The sequence below is a fragment of the Tyto alba genome, unplaced genomic scaffold, assembly GCF_018691265.1.
Source record: "Tyto alba isolate M040663 unplaced genomic scaffold, T.alba_DEE_v4.0 Super-Scaffold_23, whole genome shotgun sequence".
NCBI lineage: Eukaryota > Metazoa > Chordata > Aves > Strigiformes > Tytonidae > Tyto > Tyto alba.
In genome coordinates, this window is record NW_024881297.1 from 15601538 (window position 1) to 15625410 (window position 23873).

Here is a 23873-nt window from a genome sequence, read left to right on the forward strand (position 1 = left end):
ATGCCACTAGAGAAATGTAAATACAGCCTAATTGTTACTTCTTTATTTCATAGTTAAAGAGCCAGCTGACATAATGGCAGACATGGGTAATGCCTGTGTCTTAAGCAGCAAGATTTGCAATCAAGTTTTTAAAATGTTCCCTCATCTGTCTCTCTCATGGGACTTAACATGCAAAGTCTTGCCAAATGAATCAAGAAAAAAATAGGGTAAGCGTGAATGCCGGAAAAAGAAACCAAAAAGAATACACTGAAAGTACTATACGGGCCACAGTTTAATTGAATTGTGATTTGTTGGTGTTGTAAGCACTCTCCAGAAAGGAATGTCATGCTAATCAAAAGCTGTCCAACTTCACCTTATTTTTAGCAAGCAAACTTTAAATGAGACAGTTCAGGATTTTGATTTCTGAGGGATATTGGATCACATTCACCCACAGGGCATTTAAATATAAAAACCTATTTATATGCAAATTCTTTAGTATTTCATGTAAAGTGGATTTTTATCAATTGACCAGACTATTCTATAAGTTATCATGTTGATAAAACATCTTTAGTAATGGTAAAATGAAGGAACAAATATAGTCAGCACAGCCTGTTTAGGAATATCCTAGACTTTCTTGGGGCATTCCTGTGAGTTCTTGAAATGTAGAGCTATAAAGTTAACAAATTGCCTTTCACAGAAGAACCCAGGAATAGAAGTCCTTGGAAAAGACTCTTGATGGCTCTCACCTTAACTAGAGAGATAACTAATACTGGGGAAAGTTCAGAATATGTTACTTACAAGCCAAAGGAAATAAGAGTGCACTTTTGCTATAGAATCAAATTCTTCAATCTTTTTTTTTTTTTTTTTTGAGAAAACTCAGGCCAAATCCCTAATGTCCAAATTTTAGCTTGTCCACACAATATCCTTTTGACATCTATAGAAGAAAATGTTTCATTATCAGAGCACCTCTGGCTGTAGTGAGGGAACATTTGAACATTTGCTATTACAAGGTATTCCTTTTGATAGTAGTTTATATGCAAATATGTAATTTGGGGTGGGGATGTATGTGTGCCTTGATAAGTCTACATATTGTGCAACATTAACAGAGTTTGGGGGGCGGGGGAGGTGTGAAGGGGGAGCCCCTTTGCTGGAAAAAGAAGCAATTTCATTAGGAAGGTCAGAGCTTCTGGCCTTTTGCTTACCCACTGTGAAATGCCTTCACAAAACTAAATATATATTTCCATTGCCTCTTTGAGAGTTTTACCAGGAGACTTTGAGCATCAGCACAGAGTACCACCATCCACACTGACATTAACACTTCCAAACAAGAAACTGGTCACCTCGAGAAACTAATGCCATCATCTCAACTCTCCTTGCAGTGTTCCAGTGTTAAGAATGATTACACCAAATAGCTGGAATCCACCCTAGATCTTCTCTGTGGGAACAAGTTGTCTTGAAAGACTTTGACTAGTTTGCCTTTTTTTTTTTTTTTTTTTTCCCCTAAGGCTTCCCTCAGGTTTGGAAGGCAACAGAATAGTTATCCCAGCTCTGCCTCTGGAGTTTTGCAATAATCTAGCTGGCCGAGATGAAATGTATAATATGATTAGCCAAAGGACACAGAGCAACCTAGGTGATTAAGTGGGAGAGTTTGGAGATCACAGATCTCACCCCCATCCCTGGGAGGTTATAGTCATGATAGCAGATTGCTCTGAACATGTTTGAAGTGGTTATTTGTTTATTTAAACAAGTTAGATGTAATAGAGCAGTTCCCTCTTTTCCTGGAAACAAGTTAGTGTTTCTTTGGATTGTTTATTCCTCCAAGGCTGAACTCAGGAACAGTCTTTCAGAAATAATAAAGTATTACAGATTGTGCTGGGTTTGGAGCAATACACAGAAGTGACCATTTCATACGCCATCTACCTTGTAAAGAGTTTAGTATACATTATTACAGAAAATGGCATAATTTATCTGAGTACTAGTAGCCTTTCTGGTAATAATATTGCATTGAGAATGAATTTAAGCATATTTGTCCAATATAAACATTTGTAGATTTCTTCTAAATTTACATAGTCCTTTTAAGAGGTTTTAGAGAACAGGCAGGCGACTTCTTCACAAATTGAAGCTCATTAGATAAAAAAGGTATTAACATTATTAGTATTTATTACAGAATTCAATTAACCAAATGAATGAAGAAGCTTTTTTGCTATTTCTTAATAGTGAGTGATCAATGTGACACTTGAATTGACAGTATTTTTAGTATTTAAATTTTGCCTTAGTAGGTTCACAACTGACTGCAACACTCGATGCCCCTTATTGCCTCCAAGTAGTTCTTACAATTTGCCTTTCAACTTCATCTATTAAGTTTTTCTCTAATACATAAAAAAAAAAAAATTTTTTTCAACAGGCAGGCATTATCACCAATTGGACTGGTAGGAACTGTACTTTCTACATTTCAGTGAAGATTACTATTCTTTGTTATCTTTCCACTGTCTTTCTGTTGCACATATCAATAACTAAAATAATACAGCAGAATAGGTTTGTTAAGTCAAACAATGTAATTTGTAGAAACTCATTCACTGTAGTTCATTAAAACAATGAACTTGTGTCACTTTACAATTTCTGTATATCTATACTGTATTCATGGATTCGTTCACTTCTACCGATACACATTCTTTGGAAACAGATTTTCCAAATGATTTATTTGATGAATGCAATCTTTTTGTTTCTTCTCATTTTCTATAAATGGTACACAGCTTTTATGAATTAGTTCACAATTCACCATCATTCCAGCACTCTGAATAGAGGAATTTCATCCTATCAATTTCTCCTGATCTTTTTGGTTATTTTTCTACAGTCCTAATTCTTCATTTGATCACTAAAGCAGCAGCACATTGTGTCCCCTGATAAGCTAACGTTTATAGCTTTTAGTATAAATGCATACTCTATTGTGAATTGTGTTATTGATATTAGTTCGAATGCAGAAGTTCTTTACAGCACTCCAGGGAACATAAAGGTACCTCTTAAACAGACAAAATACAACCTTAATTAAGCTTATGAAGTAAATTTACCTCAAATATTACAATAGATAAGCAATACAGGAATGGCCAAGGCTGAATTGAAACAAACTCAAAGTAATTTTTGTGATATCTCTTCATCAGACTGAAGATCTGCTAAAATTCTTAAAAGATCTGCTCACCATATTCATGGGAAGTTCAGCTGAATTTCACTCGGTTTCTGATTTAAATTTGTATTCTTGAAGCTACCACATTGTACTATATATGGAAAACTGCAAGCTTGTACATAACTTGTCATGTATAATAAGCAGATTTGCAAAATTCTAATAAAGTCACTATACTTCCTTTCATGTATCATCAAAAAACATGTATCAAAACCATCATGGAAATGGAATTGGTGAAATAAGGACTCACTTTCCCAATGTGCAAAACAGGAAAACACTTTGAAATCAAACAGAGATTATTTTCAAGGACTTTGTTATAACAGAAATAGAAAACCATTTACACTTGAGGCAATATATACACATATAGAAGTTCCTACACGCTACAGTTCCCTATCAAACAGTATCACAACTGGAAAAAAGCAGATGAAAACCAAAAACCTAGTGTCATCACCCATGTTTTAAAATTCCTTCTTTCTTGGCATTAAGTAACAAAGACTGTCATTTGGAATTAGTTTCACAAAGGTATACTGAGACATGACCCACCATTAACAGTTTTTAAAATGATTTTATCTTCATTTCTAGCTTTCCAATTTAGATCCATTTAAAAAAAAAAATAAAAAACAGAATAAAGATTCTGACAACAGTCAAACCAGTTTGCAACTGGAGTGATTTTGTAAGCAAACTGTTATTCTGGAGCTTTCTGGAAGGAACCAGAGCTGAAGGTATCCCAATCTTCCCTTTAAGGAGACACTTATATTTTAGAATTATCATTAGTGAATTAGCCATATGTATCCTTTTAATAATCAGCCTTATTAAGGATAAAAGCTTATCTCCTATTCTCAGATGTAATTACAACACACCCCTGATCTCTACTAAGTCTATAAACAGAATACTTGTTCTAATTCTTGACCCTTGGGATCAAAACCAAAATCAGAGATTAAATGAAGTCAAAACCTTATCAGTAGCTCAGTATAATACAAACTAAAATACAGAGAGTGTTCACAATTATTTTGTATTCAGACTTCACTTTGTATTGTGTTCAAACACTAATCCTTCCATTTACTCTAAAAGATTAATGCAACAAAAGGGTGACTAATTGTAAAAGGGCACAATAAGGTTCAGGTTAGTGCTCTTTTATATTAGAGAAAAATAATATGTTTGAGATAGAGAAATTAAATTTTCTGGAAGCGGTCAGCATGGGAATCAAATGAATCCTTCCGATTCATGCAGAGTCATGCATTAACCACTTGAGATTTGGAAGGAAAAGACTTAAAGCTTTTTTTCCTCCTGTACAGATAATTTCCTTTAATAACTAAGACACTATTTTGTCTTCAGAATATCAACTTTCCAAATTAGTTGAGTTCTGAAGGTCCTCCAGAGCACAACATCTATGATTAAACACTTTCTAAAGTTCATTCTACTAGTAAAAGTGGAAATTCCATTATTTTAGCAAGAGCAGGCATGTCAAATTTATCAAGGCATAATAGGGCTGGGGATGGAACAGATGTAAGGAATCTATGTTTGTAAATTATATTCACAGAGCACAGAAGTTATTATAAACCTCATTATTATGTGGTACAGTAATCAAATGAAAAATATAGTTGTTGTGACTCAATTGTTAAGCCTAAAATGTGAAGAACTACCTTCAAAACTTTTAAAAGATAGCAATTGAGAGGCAACAAAATCATACAAGCATGATTCCTTTGGCTTGGTTTTCCTCATGAGAAAAGCCCCTATTTACGACTTACCCTCCTCAGGAGCTCTGGGGGCTGTGGAATCAGAGCCACATGCAGTGTTACGGTCCCCCCCCCCCCCCAGGTTGCAGGGATGGCAGCCTCAGGAGCTTCTCCTCCACCAGAACGCAGACTCCAGCCATACCTGAGAAGAAGCACATGCAGGAGCATCACAGAGAACCCTAATATGATTCCTTGAGGCAGGAGCCAATGCCATGAAGAGGATTAGCTATTTTTTACAGTGCTTTTACAGTGCCAAACCATATCCAGAAGGTGGGCCAAAAGCTTAATGTCTGGCTGCTCAAATAGTTAAGTGACCAATTTGTTGCTAATTTATGCACTTTCACCACCACCACTTTTACAGCTATACTGCTGTACAGCTGAGTATTGTAAAAGTAAGTTACTAGGCTGCCTCTGCACCTGAGCATTCTTTCTATCCACAGCTGTGGCAGATTTGTGGAAATTTAGCCCCATCATGCTGGAAACAGATACCTGCTACTGAGACATGGAGCTAGTTACTGCAGAGAAACAGAATTGGTGCACATGTGCTGCATATGGGAAATGAAAGTGGAGCTCTTGGTATGATCTTCTCATCATGATCTCCCCAAGCTCCTGGATATTCTCATAGAAGTAGAGGGATGAGACAAGCAAAGATAAGCATTAAACCATGACCAAGGAGATAAAACTTCCTGGTGAGTTCTGACACAGCATTTTCCAAGACTACAGTAATTGTACTGGGTTATAACCAAAGGATGTCTACCTTAGTATGGGAGAACATGGTCAGTTTTATTACATTATATGTAATTCCTAATCTTTGTTTTTTCAAGAAATTAAAAGAAAAAACCCCTACCTTTCTATTTTGAAAAGGGATATTTTTGTTCTGTTATTAATATCAAAAATTTCCTGCAAAATATAAATCCTATGCTTCAATCAGCTACAAAGGGCAAGTATGGCCAACGTGAAGCCATAAAAATAGAATAAAATAGAAATTATCCTACAGCATTATCAAAGTGTCTGAATTACCCAACTGCCTCATGATTTTGGGCACAATTAAATTCACTAATAGGAAAGCAGTTGAATAACATCATGCTTCAGATCACTAGTTGAATAACATCGTCATACTCAGGCTAATACATTGTGACAGCTCCTGCCTAGAATATATTACTTAAGATTTGAAACTCTTGATCATAAAAATGTCTTTTCCAGAGCTTCCAAACAAATAAAATAATAACATACTAAGAGAATGAATAAAGGTCTAAAAGTTAATATTTCAGAACAAGAGAAAATTTTTCTCAGTTAATTTAAACATTTGTCTCTATGCATCTTTGACATTTGGAGCCAGAGGAAGGGGTGTTAAGAAGTAATTGCATTCGCTGCCTTCCAGATATCTTTTATTGGTTCTCAAGTGAATCTGAATTCAAGAAAAGGCTCTGAATGTTTGTGTGCATGGGGAAAATATTTCTTTTGACATTTTGTTCTCTGGTAGCACTTTATGCTTATGCGTATATAAATAAATTCTTTGAAAAGCAAACTCTTTGAGTACACATATTAATGAAAAGGGGATGACAAGGCAGTTCTTCTAATTTTCTGTTTATAAGAGAAAACATGCCAGCTAAGGATCTTTGACATATTTGACCTTTTTTTTAAAAGATGTCTTTATTTTAACCAGTGGGAATTTTGTGTCTGGATCACTGCTGTGCAAAGATTAAGCTAATTGCAAAAATCACTAAAAAAGTACAAGCACTTTGAGACACAATCCAACGAGCATTACAATCAATAGCTAATGGATTGAGTCCCTTATAATCATTATACAGATGGAGTTATGAATGGAAACCAGACTTTTTCCAAACTTGGGCCTCCTACTACAGTTTTGAAAGCTGCAGCGTATAGTATGTCTTTAGCTGCTTGATTTTAAAAACTCAGTTGTATACATTGGTCAAAATGTTCTACTCAGTTGCAACAGAAATGCTAACAATTACAATGTGCGGGGAGCAGTTTGGGTGCTTGAATGTAGGTGTCTGGTGTCTTTTCACATAGCTGCTGCCACATGAAGGTAAGCATGTCCTGTCAAGTCTGTGTTTTATCTGCCAGCTGCTGGCAGATATCTGGGATGCCCCAGGCCACCTGAAAATGCTTAAAATATTTAGGTACCTAAATCACTCCAAGGCTTTCTGAAATTTTTTAAAAAAGAAGAAACAATGTTCTGAAGGATAGGATTCCTTTAAGAGGAAGTCTATACATTTTGGTTTCCAATCTAACATATCTTTAAAGTTATTTTTTATAGTTGTTTATCATGATCTATTAGCTATGAGGGAAACCTAAATTTTCTAGACCAAAATAAAGGACTGGCTGATTCTCCTTTCACTTAACAGCTTTTTGCAGTAGTCCCATAGATGCCGACATAGTCTATGTACACTTCATGGACAGGATTAATTCTGGAAAACAGAAGTCTAGAGAGTGTGCTATTTTGTCTTTTCCTGGAATAAAAAAAAATATAATGAGAGCAATTATTTTATCAGATTTTGAATCTCAGTTTAGTATACACTAAAGATATCTCAAGAAAACCATCTAAAATTATCCAAGTGACAAAGCTGGCACAAGTTCCCATGTGAGCATCTTTGTTACCTCACAGTAGAAGTGACCAAGGGTTGCTTTCTTGTAGGAAAATACTGTAAGAGCTGTAACAACCAAAATGGGGCACCCTTTTTCAGGGATGGGATTCCCATGGCATGCTGCACCCTGATCAGACACGTTTGGTGCTGCGTACCTTTGGGGTTCCCAGGATTAAAAGGACATGGGATTATCTAAAGTAGTCTCCATTTCTCTATAGCACTAGCTCTAATAAATACCATTTTAAATTATACTTTACAGAGTCTGAGTGCCTTTCTTACTAGGATTGTAATGGAACAGCACCTGCTTGTGCAAAAAATCATCTAGCCAACTTATTTTCGGTGTCTTAACTGAAGTAGATGCTTCTGCTAAGCAATTACAATGCAATTTTTGCTTATTTTTCATTTTACAAGGTTAATTAGAATAGTAACTTCTAAATTTCTCAGTTATCCATAACTGCAGATTTTCTTAGCTATTTACCCCATTTTTATGTTGATTTTACACTGATTTTATGTACCAAAGTACCATTTCAGACATGTAATAGAAATCCTTCATTTCTCTGTAAAGCAAACCCAAAATATGTTACAGAAAATGAAAATTCAGAATGAAAATTAATTTATATTTTGTTAAGTTTCAAAAGAAGGAACAGCCAAAGTAAGTATGGAGATTGCAGCAGGAGAAAATTACTGAGTCTAATAATCAGTAACTGAATTCTGTTAACAGGAATGACTCATAAATAAAACAAATGTGACCAATATCCCAACATCTTTTGCTAACAAATTTTGTTTGTACTGTATTTAGTAGTCTAGATAAACATTGTTCCCTCCCTTAAGCCTCCCTACTTTTTCAGCTTGTTTAACCTGTAGAGCCTTAGCTTGGCTTAGTTAGTGTCTGCCTGTCTTGCTGTCAGTCTCTGCTTGTCTTGCTGTCTGAGGAACCAACTAGAGGAATGTCTGCAATCCTTGGGCTAGGCTGGGTGACAGTCCTGGTCTGAACATACACGATGAAGACAGACTCTGCCAGAAGTACGGCTACCATGATTTTGGCATAGGGTATAGTTCACAAGGAAGCAGAGGAAATTTCACCAGACAGCTGGCTCAAGCCTTTCTTCCACACAAGCAAAAATTACATTTTTCCTGCTACAAAAGACACAACAGCGTTACATTCCCATCCCTGAAAGTGGAAAACTTAAATTCTGCAGCAGCAGCATGGACAAACTCAGCTGTCTCCTGCGGGTGCAGCAGCAGGTTGGCCCCGAGGAGACGAATATGCAGCAGACAGCGAAGATCCCTCCTGACTAACTCACTCTGCTTTGCCTGGAAAAAGCATCTGCAGAGCAATTCCTGCACTTCTCACCAAGAGCTGCTTTGTGCGTGCTGCCTCCTCTTTGTATGAGTGTCATTGGCTCTGCCAGCAGCGAGAACTTCCACTGTGGGGCAGTGGGAGGGCAGCTGCTCTTACTGCAGATGTTGGCAAAGGGCCCTGAGCTCTCTAAGCGGCCACCCTGGAGCCTCTCGCCTCTCCAGTGACCCACCCTCACAGGGCACTGGCCCTCACTGTGCCTGCTGGGCACAGGTCCAAGTCCTCCCATCAGCGAATAAAATACAACTAGATGGAAGAAAAAAAAATATCAAGAGCTATCAAACAGAAAGACGTCACTGGAAATTCTTGAGGCACAGATCAGTGGAGAATCAAAAGAGTGCACTGGGCAAATATGTCTTCAGTTCCTGTCCTCCGCCCAAGTTATGGATCAGTGGGACCCAACACGGCTGTTCGTGTGCTTTCACCCAAGTCCTGGACTCAGGTTCCTGAACTGCAGTCCCTAGTTGGGAGCACAGGACAACGAAAAGCCCAAGTCCTGCCAAGAGCAGTGGCAGACATTTGAAACTGATGCCAGCAATGAAGTAGCGCAGGATGGATGGGTTCACATTGAGCCTGTGCTAGGTCAGGCAGGAGATGAGCCAAACAGTGCCCCAGTATGCATTACTACTGTTGTCATTAATATTTGCTATAAAAAGCAGTGATGACTTCCAACTTGTCCCCTTGTGGATGAGGGTAGATGCCGTATTCCACACAGCAACTTGCAGAGTTGTTATTCTAGTCATGATTAAAAAAATTCTGTTGGTCGTCTTCCATCCTAGTGCGAATACATAACACCTAGCATTATATGTCTGAATATTGTTATATTATACTGTAAAACAGCAGATGTGGATGGAACACCCTGGCACCTTCTATGCTGAAGTCAGTTTCATTATGTTTGCAAAAGGCAAATACAGATACATCAGTGTACTTTATTATAATGTCATATTCCTGACACTATAGTAAAAGTTGATTTGGTGTTTCCATTAGAAATCTCATTTTCAGAGGCTTATGACTCATCCATCTAAGTTTTTTCAGGATGAGATTTACCATACAGACCACAGCCTGCTTATAATTCCTCCTCTAAAAAATTGGTCAGTATTGGTTATCTGCACATTTTAAAACCCAAGAGCTCAAATGAATTGTTTCCTTCATGCTATTCATTTTTTAACAGTATCAGGTATTTGTGTCCTTCTTTAAGAATATAAAAGCAATTAAGAAATTTAACCTCGCTTTCACATATATCACATTCGTATTACATTTTTTTTTCTCCATGTGTTTTAATCACAAAGTTGAGAGCCTACTTGGGAAAAACTGTAAAAATTCTTTAAGAATGAAACAGGTACCTACTACAATTTTGTCACTAATTTTCAAAGCGCTAACTGAAAATCTATGTTTAATATATAAATATATCAAGCATTATATCTAGTGTTTAATAAATGCCACCCCATTTCACCCCACTTCTTCATTTGCCAGGTTGTTGCCATACACACAGACGCATGCAATTGACATTCAGCCATTCTTTTTTGCACCATCAAGAGATTCTGATTTTTTACACTGCCGCAAGCTTCACAACTCTGAAGGTCTGAATGAGTATCTTAGTAATTTTTGAGCCTATAACAAGCAAATTCACTGATGATTTATACAGTTTTTGTATTCACTATAAGGTATAATTTATCTAACTTTAGTCTCGGACTGCATTTTCCAAGTTATATATGTTTTTAAGCTCAAAGTTTAACAAATCATTGCATTAATAGTTTCACATGGTTGTCATGAAAAACTTAGAACCGATTATTCCTTTTTAAATGCCCTCATGTTTTTATCTGAGCTATAGAAAGGCTGTTATGAATGTTAAAAAAATAATTTCAGCTATTACATATATTAGGAATATAGGCCTATTTCCAAAATATGACTTAGACATAAAACACTGGCTATTTCAACATACATACTTCAACATATATATTTCAAGCATCCAGCACCCAGAGTAGAAATCAGAATCCCAGCCACTGGAGAATGGGTTGTACCTAGATCACAATCTGTCAAGCAAGCAGATAGGCACCTATGTAAAGTAAGAATACTCTTCAAGGAAAACTTGAAAGGCAACCAGCAGGGAAACTTTGAAAACTTAAATTCCATCTTTTTTTGAGACTTAAAAAGCTACTGGAAATATCTGCTCTTGCTATTTACAAGGTTATACACTTAATGGAGGAAGGCTCACTAAATATTACTGTTCACTGCACACAACATTCATCAGAATAAAGACAGCAATCGTTCATTTTTTAAAAGTAGCATTTTTCATTTCTGTAGGAATGTTCTAATAACAGTCTATACTACATAGAGAAGGGGGAAAGTTGAACATTTTCCAATTTTCTATAAATTATTTCATCATTCATAATTTTATTTGGCTGGGAGATTTTAACACTGAGAACTGAAGTGCTTCATCGTGATTCTGTTCTTGAACTTTGGTACCAACATCGCTCCTTTGGAGAAAATACTTGACCAGCCTGCCTTCTATAATATGACTAGGTCTGTGGATGAGAGGACAGTTGTTAGAAGTCATCTACCTTAATTTCAGCAAAGCTTTCAAGAAAACATCCCAAAGCATCTTTGCAAGGACGGTATGGTCTAGATGGGTGGACTAATAGATGCTTAAAAAATATTTTATTGTCAGACACAGGGCAGCAGATAACGGTTTTCTATAGGAATCACTGTATTATTTATTTTTGACTCCACCTAGAGCTCAGTTGTGGAGTGCTGAAAAGATCAATAACCTGTGTTCATTTCAGCATACTCAGAAAGCATAAATGCATAAACTATACTTATTCACATGCTATATAATCATTTTTAACTAGGTAGAAAGTAAAGTGGTGTAAGAGGGAAGAAACAATGATGAAAATAATATCCCTCCAACATTTCATCTATTTTCTGTGCAGCTGGAGAAGAAGCTGCTCTCCATAACATAACATATATCTCTTCAGAAAACAAGGTGTTTAAGCATGCTACCCATGCCTTCTTATCACAAGGGCATTACCAGTTTCACTTACTTGATTTAACATCAGACAGCAGGTAATGAGGTAAGATAAAAATAGAAAAAGCTCTTCAAGTTTAGTACAGCCACTCTGTCACAGATTGCCCTATAATCCAATAGTGAAGGTTATAACATCTTTAACTAATTAACACAAAATATAAACAATACAATGCAGAGCCATTTGCTCTCTTGATAAGATGTTGCAGCCAGGAATCTGTCTAGTAATTAATTAGCAAAACACTTGAAGTACAAAGGAAGAAACAAAAAAGAAACCACCACTTTAGGACTGTCTGATTCAAGTCAGCAAACTCTACATCAACCTGCCTTAAAGAACAGTAAGCAAGTTAAGGTTTATCATCTTCAGTTTGCTTTGCCATAAGTGTCTATCCTATACCAACAGAAGCCGGTAGAAATATAACACAGCAGAACGACTCTTCCCATTGCTACAGTTTCCCAGTTTTTCTGCTGTGTATGGTCTGCTAGAGCTAGAACATAAAGCTTTACCCCAATCAGGAGGGGTGTGCTCATGCGCCATCAGGTCAAAGTGGGCTGCCTGTAACTGTGCACCACTGCACCACGCTACTGAGTTACCACAGAGGATTTCCCCATTTCTAAAAGGAGCAGGAAGTGTCATGTATTCTCCTGCACCATGTTCGCATAGGTTTTTTTGGTTTTTTGTTTGTTGTTTTTTTGTTTGGTTGGTTGGCTGTTTTTGTTTTTGGTTTTGGTTTTTTTTTTTTTTTAAAAAAAAAAAAGAAAAAAAAAAGAAGGAAAAACCCCCAGTAATATATTTTCTTAACTCCTGCAAGCATCCAGCTAGCTCCAACACTTAGGCTGCTTATAAAAGTGTCAAATCAAGGAAACGGAAAGGAAATTATTAAACTGTTCTCCAAAGCACTTTTTAGTATGTCATTCCTTTTCAGATGATGCAATTGACCACAGTAACAAAATCACATTTCCAAATAATATATTATGTTACAGATTTTTATTGAATAACCCCTTGTCAGATTTGTAGGTAGAACAGTGATAAAATAGTGCATGTTTAGCAGTAGCAGTATGACTTAAAACACTGATAAAAGTGTGGAAGGCTAGCTGCAGAGAGTGCAATGAAACATTTTATATTCTTTCTTTCACTTATTAATCTTGGGGATTTATCAAAGGCTTAAAAATCTTAACCTAGAAAAATAATAGGGAAGCAGTGGCTGGTGCTTTTCCTAGTCAGATATTAATGAAAGTCTGCACTTGGACTTTTTAACTCTGCTCTTTCTTGAGAAACTGAGAAAAGCTTAGCCTTACTGGTTAGTCACACATCAAATAAAACCCCCAAATTAATTATGATGCTACCTATCCTCAAAATTAGAAAATAAAAATAGGCAAAGAGTTCAATAGTACAAGGTTGTGATAAAACTAATCTTAAAAACTCAGATATGGAATTAACATCTGAAACAAATCTTTCTGATTGTTATGAAGCTATTTCTACTGACCACAGATCAGGTCTTAATAACTTAGATATATTTAAAGATTATTAGGATTTTACTTATCATGAGAGAAAACAGGGCTCAGCTGGTTTTCTTATCAAAATGCACTCATGACAAATGCTTTTGTTTCCTTTGTATCTGAAATGAAAATGGTATAGAGTTACCAAGCATCATTTAATTGAGAGGGATTTTATTTATTTACGTATTTGGTTATAAGAGAATTCAGATTTACCTTTCCGCTCCTTCTCAGTTTTCACATGTGAAAAAACCCAAAAGATTTCTACATTCTCCAGCATGTGAAGAGAAACACATCTCTGTGAGTTTGATGTCTTCATAAATATTGTTCTTGTCTCCTTCTCTATATTAAGTATTTTTCTGAAGCAAGAAAATTTTTTGGGTTTTTTTAATAAATGGAAGAATACAACTTTCTTACCCCACTTAACATGTTAGCAGCTGACAATGAAATGTCAGCTACTGAAATAAGAATGGGAAAAGTCATGTTTGGTGAGGACCCCACAGCCATCTTAGTCTTATGTTCTTAAACATAGTTTAATTGGAAGCAAGTGAAGGTTGCAACCCTTACTTCCCATGTAATGGATTTGTGCAGAGGTATGTTATGCACCATATGACTTTCGGGAAATAAAGAGACAGAAAACCACATTCTTTCTCAAGCTATAGCATAGAACTAAGCCTTTCTTTTTCCTCAGACATACAGATGGACTACAACGGTACCAATCAAAGTACAAAAATTCCAATTAACGCCTTTTCACCTGGTATCTTTTTCTTCCCAATAACTGCATCAACAGATGATAAGTAGTTTAGGATGTTTTTGTTATATCTCATTACAAAGCAATTCTTCTTTAATTGGAATCATTGTTATAACACTATGTTAAAATGATGTTTCAGAAAAATCAAACAGCAAAATACATAATAAAATCCATAACAAAAATTAAGGCTTTTACCTACAGCCCTGTTTTCAATGTATGCTTAAAAATCTGTATGCCGCTTCATATTGTGAAACCTAAGAGAGGATTCAGATGGAAAATCTTTCCATAGACTCCTGAATTGCAATTTTTAACTTCAGTTACTCAACAGCATTCCACCTGAAACAAGCTAGTCAATGCACAAGTACAGGGATGAAAATCCACAGCTCATCTTTCAATTATTACTATAAGATCATTTATCAAGAACAGAATAACAAGTAATTAGTTTTCAAAAGGAGTATGAACAATTTCCCAGGTCTAGATTCATGATCTTCCAGTATGAACACTTTTCAGTAATGATTAAACACATCCAAAGAAATAAAATTGATCACTTCCACAGCTTCCTGCTTTTAGAGGAAAGCCATAATGCACTGCTGTCTCTGATTTTCTTAAAAGTACATCGAACCATAAAAACCTACTCCTCAATGAATTTTCAAAGTGGGAATTTTTGTTGTGATCATTTTTTCTTTCTGCAATAGCATAATTTAGAAATACAAGGGATCCAAAATTGCCTTGAGATCATCCCTTCTCATATCTTCTCATCAAGACTGCTGTTATTCCATTTAGGCTTTGTGCAGTGATATTACATTGCTCTTACACAATTAGCTCACTTTAACTGTCAAACACAGTAAGATGGGCTTTTTTTTTTTTTTTTCTCAAGTTCACCATATTGAGAAACCTAATTGTTTTTCACGTTATTTCCAAGTCTGTGCTCATTCACCTCTAAACTTCTCATGTCGACTCATGTCATGTTCTCATTTATTCTGAATTATTTTAAGTCAATTAAAAGACTCTTTTCCAGTCTTCTTGGATCCTTGCTTGAGAGCAGGCTAAATCTCACCTTGTCTGAGCCCTAGACAAATTGTCTTACCCTTAACGCCAGAGTTTTTGAGATTAGAATAAAATGTCATATAGTGATCCATCTATGTGGGATAGAAACTATTATACTCAATTGCAAAATCCTTTCCCTGGCCTTGGTATTTCTTGGGTTTAGTAGAATATTCCAGTGTATGATGTTGTACTAATGATACTGATATTGGTTTTCATTCAGACAAACATTTAGGAGTTATTCTACATCTGGATTACTTTATTCTCCAACCACATGAAAGGAAAATACACTAAACAGGTCTTTGGGGGTTTTTTTTGATACTGAAGACGTACATGATCTACTAGTCCTCTCTCAGCACTATTATTTATGTTTATGCTGTGAGCTGTATTTTTCAACATTGATCTTCACTGGATATCACTTGTGAGTTACATCAGTATTGCAGACTCAACTTGCTAAGTTAAAATCTTGTTAAATTGCCTCCCTACACTTTACCTTATCATGCATCCAATCTCTCAGATGCCAAAAGGCAGCCCCTGACAAATTTGTCTCAAAGAGAAAATTTTCTGTTTTCAAAACCAGGTGATGGATTTGGACCCCCAGACTTCAAACATTATCTGAACTGCATGGCAGAAAGGAAGGTGAAAAGGTATGAAGGCTCTCAGTGAGGGGTTTTCCTGATGAATGAACAAGGAAGAGCAGAACAACCTATTCCTCTTTTAACCAGCTGCTTCTACACTATGTATTCCCATCCTACTTTATCTGGATATTATGAGCTAACAATCTCCTCTAAATCTGATGAAACAATACATTTTCTGAGAAAGAAAACTGCACCACAGAACTGCACTGATTAAATTATTCTATTAAAGAATATAAAAATATATGAAGTAACATTAAAACCACTACTTTTACTGACAGTTTATACCCATTAAGAAGGCTGTACCAACAGCACATAATCCCATTAATGTTGAGTTTTCCACATGAGGTACCTTCTAAACTTATTCTGGTTTAGGAGATCTAGTAAGACTATAGCCTATGGCTTCAGATTTGTGCACTCCCTCGAGCTACATAAAATAAACAATATCAGAGTGAATCCAATTTCCTTTTAAGAAGGCCATGTGCAACCATTTCTAAATACTGGCATTTTTGGTCAGTTAGACACAGACTAAATTAACCTGATAATGTCACTACTTTGACATTACAGTTTATGTTTTATAAATACGGTTTTTGCTTATTGTGTTCTCACAGTAATTTTGAAACCAGCTTCTGTACTGTATAATACTTGATTCATTCTATTAAGGAACACTGATATAAATTATTTTATTTTATGTCTTTTAACATTCACAATTCTTTCCACAGTGATTAAAGATTATATGGAAATATAAATAATGACCAGTCATTTGTTGTAGAAAAAAAGCAATCCTATTTCTTAGGCACTCTAAGCTTAAGTTTAGTAACTATGTTTCACTGCTGATTAAAATAAGAACTACTTTGCAGTAATTGGCATTCTGTGAAATGAAAGTATAGTTGAAGGAAAGACTTACTTTTGCTACTTATTTTTTGTACTTTCATATGCCATCACCTTTGCTTAAAGGTTGAAAATAATTAATTTCAGGTCTTTAATAATGATTGTTATATTAAAGTAAGTGATAACATGAAATGAATCCCACTTATGCAATAAGTTACACATTAATGGATATACCACCCTCATTCATCTAACCGTGTTTTTGAGAGTTAATAACCCAAGGTGATTCAGAAAAGACACATCAAACTTCCCAGTAAGGAAATAGTAAATAACTCATCCTTCTTCCTATCTTATCCAAACTGTTTGAGATTATGCTTTAAGATATATTTATAAGTGACAGTAACTGCAAATTCTTCTGGCTTGTGGATCAAGGTGCTCAGACACAGGGCAGTCCACGCTAAGAGCTGTACTCTTCCTGTTGGCCTGACTCTTTTTCCAGGCAATTTCAGCTCATCTCCCCAGATCATCTGACAGCATTAATCCACATTAAGTATTTTTCATTTAAAACCCCTAAATAAGAGGTACTTTCCATTCCTTGGCTGCCTTTATGCTTTCCCCAGTCTAAGAAATAAAGAATTCTCAGTTCTCCTAGTTTTACATGAAATACAAATAATGTATTGAATGAGAGTCCACTCTTCCTCTCTCTTATGCCTCAGAAAGATCATTACCAATTTAATACCTGTGATGTAGCCAAAGGTGACAAGAAAGAGATAGTAACAAGGGCGTATTAGTTGTCTAAGGGGATCTACACCTTAACTTGTTCAAAGCAAAACAATTATAAATTCACTCCACTACCTTTAACTGTCTGTAAAATTCAGAAAGGGCACTGAAACAGACCAAACACTGAAATCGAGGCCATGACTTACTGAAGCATTTGATGATAGTGCAAGACTACTGTAAACAAAAACAATACAGAAATCAAATGAAACAGTGAAGCTGAAACTAGGATTATTTTGTGACAAAATGGTATATAATTTTGCATCCTTAATTTCAAGACAATCCTAGGAAACCAGTAAGAAAAAGCAAGCTTTACTTATTTTCCTTTAATACACTGTGATTGAACCTCTGCCATCCTATTCTTCAGGGACAGCCACATCTTACTGGTCCAGAGAGAAAGATTACCACATTTCTCCAAGTTTTGTGGGCCTATATTGATAGAATTGGATTTCTGTTCTTTTCTATTACCCAAACTCACTCTTTTTATATTATTTCTTCCTCCTTTGCCTTTTCTTTAAAGATAATCAGGTTTAGCCAGCAAAGAATGATTCCTTGCATTGCTCCTGTGAATCTGTCACTAAAGCAAGCTAAAAATCAATGCCTGAGGCACCTTGATGCTCCGGTGAATTTGCCAGATCTTTGGCAGTCTTGTAACAGTACCTCCTATGCCTCTGTTTCAGTGTCAGGCTATCAGCATGAGTCCCGAAATGGAAGCTCTGTCCCCTCCATGTTACTCCTTCGTCTTCCTACTCACATGAAAACTCTTTGCTTTGTCCATTTTCAAGAAAGCAGGACTGGACTCAGACAACAACAGCAGCAACAGCAGCTCTCGCACATCAACACTGTCATAGCTTCACCACTTTTCCTCCAGCACGACACAGAACACCATCTGCAATCAGGACTTTTTAAAAGTACTCTACTGCTATTAGAATGGAAATATCATCTAAGCTTTACATTTTAGACGTATTTTTGTTTCTCCTTCCTCCTTCTGTAATACTAACAAAAGGTCTGGGTGGGGTGAGGCCAGCCAACAGCCATCCAGCTTCTCATTCACTTGCATTTCCTGAGGGAGGGGGAGAAAACAGATGGCAGGCAAGAAGATTCATGGAACGAGATAATGACAGTCTAATACAGAAATCAAAAGGTGTGTACGCAAGGAAAACAAACCAGAGAAATTAATTTGCTGCTTCCCACTGTCAGGCAGGTGTTTAGCCACTTCCAGGAAAGCACAGCCTCGTCACGGGTTAATGGTTGCCTGGAAAGACAAACACCATAACCACAAACGCCCCCTTTTCCTCCTCCTTTCTTCGATATTTTATTGCTGAGCACACCGACATATGGTATGGAATATCCCTTTGGTCAATTTGGATCAGCTGTCCCAGCTATGTCCCCACCCCCAACCTCTTGCTCACCCCCAGCCTACTCCATGGGGGTGGGGAGTGGAGAGAGAATGCCTTGAAACTGTGCAAGCAGTGTTCAGTAGCCAAAGCATTGGTGTGTTATCACACTATTTTAGCCACAAATACAAAGCACAGCACTGTATGGACTACTATGAAAAAAGTTAACTCCATCCCAGTAAGAGCTAGTGGGAAAGGTTAATGATTTTTTTAAGTCTGTTAACTTCGTATGGGAATTAGAAGGTATAGACTAAAAACTCTGAATCTTCCATAAAATCTTAATGTTCTCCAGTGGCAGAATAATGCAAACATCTTTGATTTTCTTATCCTCCTTATTCTTTCAAAATAAACCCCACTACTTTCACGCTTCAGACCTCCTGCACATAGGGCTTTCTCTATTACAAGAAGCAGGAAGAAAGCAGTCAGTGGGGCTTTTAGTCCATCACCTCTTTATAAAGAAGTCACAGTTATCCTTGTAGATACCAGCTTCCCCAGCAAATACCCAAGATAGCAGAAGAACTAAGCACCTTCCCAACCGCTTGAAAAAAGTAAACAGGAAAGTAAGAGTGGCAGAATGTTTTCTTACCTTAAATATCCTACCATAGATGTTTGCTAAACCAATAATTCCTTCCCAGAAAACTTCAAATTTGGGGAAGCAGATTGGCTTAACTATTTAACAAGACATTTCATCTTAAATTTAAGCAGCAAAATTTCCAGGACAAAGTGAGGAAGACCATCTCTCTAATCATAAAATCTGTTTACCATTCTCTTATATTCATTGGCACAATTCTTTATTCTGCTGCTGTATTCTGCTACTGTATTCTGCTTCTACCTTGAAGAGCTGACATATGATGAAGAATCAAGATGCCAGAAAATCATTTTGCAGTCTGAATTCTATAGCAGTTTTATAAGTGTCTGTCACCCATCATAATCTTGATACCCATTAGCTTTTCTCTATTCTTTTTTCACCCCTTTCTTTTTCTCCTGGGACTGGGGTAAGGAAAGGAGTGGATCTCTATCAATAGGAGTGAAAGTTCCTTCAAAAAGTACTTTTTGTAGCTTTTAACAACACTTTTAAAAGTTAAAAATAGGGCTGATTAAAAAAAAAAAAATGAAAAACAACTAAATAGCTAACCTCACTTTGTCATAATCCAACTCCATTGATTTATGATGAAATTTTGATATGCATCCTCAGACTCTGCTAAGAGAATAGGAATCACTTCTGTTCTTAAACAGGACCACATTTAATTTCACCTGCATTAAGTGAGGACTAAAAATCTTTGAAACAGCAAAATAATGAGCTCATTATAGGTTTTCTATTTCATTAGTTTGAATATAGAGCATTTGTACATCTCTCTGTTTACCCTGAGGTTATCTGCAAGCATATACATTTTTTGCTAAACATCAACAGCCTCTGCCTGTTTTTTCACACCTTTGTCTCTATTTTTGCAATCCAATGAATAGTCCATAACTCAGGATAGAACTGGCAATGAAGACAGCTTCCAGGAAAACCTCCAAGAAAAGCATAGGACTATGGTTGGGCTAATACATAACCCTTAAAACATAGCTTCCAAGCCTGTCCTTAGACATTCTGAGCAAAGGTCACACTCTGCTGTCAAGTTCAAGATTGTTTGTTATTTGATTGCTCAGTGTTACACTGCCATCACATCCCTTTCTGTAGCACTGTTCTCATAATGTGACAGAAGCTCCACATTGCATTGTTTTGTGTCTGCCTGACTTGGCTGACTTGGTATCCGGCATCAGTATTTGCATCTGTTATTCCTGCTGCTCTTTGGTAGTGTGTTTTGGCTGTATCCCACAGCCAATTGCCTTTGGAACAAAAAAAAAAACATCCTAATGGGAAGAGCTTCAGTAGGGCTACCAAGTCCAAGTTGCATCTAAAATGAGATGCATTTTGGAGAGACGTGCAAAGCTGAGGAAAGCAGCTTTTCTTCTGTCGTGTTTCTGGCAATCTCAGTCCTCAGTCATCTTTCTGCCAGTCTCCTGCTTATGCTCACCCCCAGGGCAGTTCTCAGTCTCCCTGGCAGCTGCAATCTTCTTCCATGAGTGAAACCTCATATCCCAAATATTAATGGTCAGTCAATTAGCCGCAGCTGGGAGCTGGCTCTTCGGTCCTTCGCTTGCTGTCATGGATTGAAGCACACTTCAAACTGTACACATTGGATTGAAATTAACTCCATTATAAGCATACAAATCTGTAATTCCACAGAAAATTTCTGTAGTCTTAACTAAAAGCTGATACTTTGTTACATTTCTTAATGAAAGTTGTATATTTTTATCAGTTCACCATATATCTGAAGAATAAAATAACACTTAGGTATTTTCCATTTGCAGCAGTTAACTGCTAATAAATGATCAACTATTGTAATATTTTCCTCTGATATTTCAATCTCTAAAAGTACTAGATTGTTACTATCTTAAAACTGCAGGGCTGAGCCATGTACCTCTTTACCATTTGCTGAGTGAAGATTCATCATTTGCAGTCTTGTCAGTATCTTTATCTTATTTTCTTCCTTTACTCACTTGGGCTTACATAATGATACTTTGTTATTTATATACTAAATGTTTTCTTATGCTTCCACTGCTACAGAAATACTCAAGTCATGTAAAACATCTGACCTTTAGAGCTGAGACAAGAGAACATGCTACATTATATTACGAAAATATTGTTGTTACAAAGTATTCAGTAAACTGGGAATGCCAGAGTAAGGAAGCAACTTATTTTATTTGCAGTGTGATTTAGATCTATTTATCCAGCTTCTGTTAGTTTAAATAATTTTCCAATTAATTGTGAAACTAAATGTTTTTATCCATAAATGCTTATATTTACAGAAGTTTCATTCAGAACACCAGCTAATATAGTTTTCGTAAATGTACCTGTATGTCCATATTTCACTCTGCAAGAAATTCTCTTTCTCTTTAGAAATCATCTCCATTTCAGCCCTGCTCCTTCCCATCCACTCACCCACTAACTCATCGCAAGCACACTTTGTGCCAAAGTGCCTGACAAACGTATAAAGAGAGAGCTGGAACTAGAGGATTTCCCTCCTCATTCATATCCCCACATGACAGCAGAGTACAACCATTCTAACTTTTTAGTATTATCTGGGGAGCAGGACACACCAAGGCAGGTACCTCTGTAGAGCTGGGAAGTGTCTCCTCCTCCTCTCTCTCTGCTCACACTAACACATGCATACTCGAACACTGGTCAGTGGCACTGGTGGGACTGGGAGGCAAACTGTAGGTAACTTGCTAGTACCTTTCCTCATTTCTTCCTTCAGGCTGGATTCATGAGCTCCCAGGAGAGCACCACACTGCAGAGCACAGCTCCTGACCTAAGCAGTACACACGAGGAAGCTCTTTGCAAATGGCCTTCAAATTTGCAGTTTGGTGTAGTAAATCATTGACTTCAAATGGAAATTAAATTGCCTATTGTCTTTTATTCTCCCACAGCAGTATATAAGCAGTATACTAACATGCAGAATACAACAGACACTGAATTTCTCTAGGCAACATTTAGGTAGACTGGGTATTGGTTTAAGTTTAGAGTCTGACTTGTGACTGAATAATAGGGAGCAAATACTGTAAATTTTCCAGCCTGTACAATAAGAAGTTTTGGGTGTAAAAGCTGCTCAAATAGAACAAAAAGATTTACTTACTATAATCAAGAACCTATGTTATTTTTTCTAGCCTCCTCTTGCAACTTCTTGCCTTAGTTTTCATAGAACGATTACATTTTAGACTAATATTAGACGGAATATGAATATTTCCATACTAACAGGCAAAGAATTTTTAGTGATGGTGTTTATTACAGAAACTTGGGAAACTTTATCTATAGCTAAGCACAGCCATTTCCCAGGACAGCACAACAATATGACCTGCATCACTTATATGAATTAAAGATTTGTATTACAGGATTTCTAAGATATTATTCACATTATATGATGGTGTGCATAACTGGATTAAGACTTATTGCAAAATTCCAAGCAATAAACTCTATTAACTCACATAATATAGAGGTCTAGTTAACTTGGAATTTTAGAGCATTTAAAAACATTTTAGCGCTACAGTTTGCACTGTCGATCAGGCAGCATAGCTGTCATTTTTATTACTTCAGTATTTTGGGGTTTGATATAATCTGAATTATCTCTTGGAGTCAGATAACAGTGACAAAATATAACTCTTAAACAAAAAGGCTTTACTGCAAAAAGACTTGGATATCCACCCATTTGAGTACAACAAACTTTGCCGGGAAAAACAACCAGCTTGACTTTCATGACTTCTTGAGTTAGAAAAGTATTCACGTGGCTCTGTTGCGATGTATGAATTCAATACGGAAATTAAAAGTGTTAAGAAGGAGAGGGATAATGAACTATTTTTGCTAGAAAAGAAGTCCTACATTCTCCTACAGAAGAGTTAGAGTTCAGTTTCTTGCCACTGTCCACAACTTCATTTCTGAAAGACTGTAATGATTTAAAGGCTGCCAGGATGGAGCTAATAAATCTTATGTATTTCCTTCTGCAGGAAAAAAAAAAAAAAAAAAAAAGCAACATATTACAGTAAAAAGCTCATCGGATAAGTATAGCCAGTTTAGCATTAGAATCTGACGCACTCTTCATTTTGACAAAAAAAAGTCTCTTAATATTGGCTTACCTAAACTTGTTTTAACTTCTTTGATGTCAAAAGATTGCAGACATATACAAATATAACTAATTCATAAATTTAATCCAATAAAGTAAACCATTGTCTGAGTTGTTTCATACAACTTGTGATACACTTTAATTGTTATATATACTAAAATTGATTGAAATCATGACTGTACTTGCCTTCAGAGAGACAGAGAAATCCTAACACTCTCCCAATGCATAAAAACAAATGTTGGGTGTTTTTTTCCTAGCAAGTACAGGTTTCATATTAGCAGTGAATTTCTAATCAACATAATATGATATAATCTCATTTCTTACTCTGAAGCAGAAAAATATGCAATCTCTAGCACTTCTTCCGAGGGCAAGTGCAATTCATAATGAAAATTAATTTCA

At 36.3% G+C, this 23873-nt stretch overlaps 1 long non-coding RNA gene across 1 annotated transcript in view; it reads right to left on the reverse strand.

Moving 5' to 3' along the window:
• Positions 1-4952: 4952 nt before the first annotated feature.
• Positions 4953-23873, reverse strand: part of LOC116962807 — a 28717-nt gene continuing 9796 nt past the window's right edge. The window contains exon 4 of the long non-coding RNA XR_004407830.2: positions 4953-5035. This is a non-coding gene — a long non-coding RNA (uncharacterized LOC116962807). The remainder of the gene's footprint in view (positions 5036-23873) is intronic.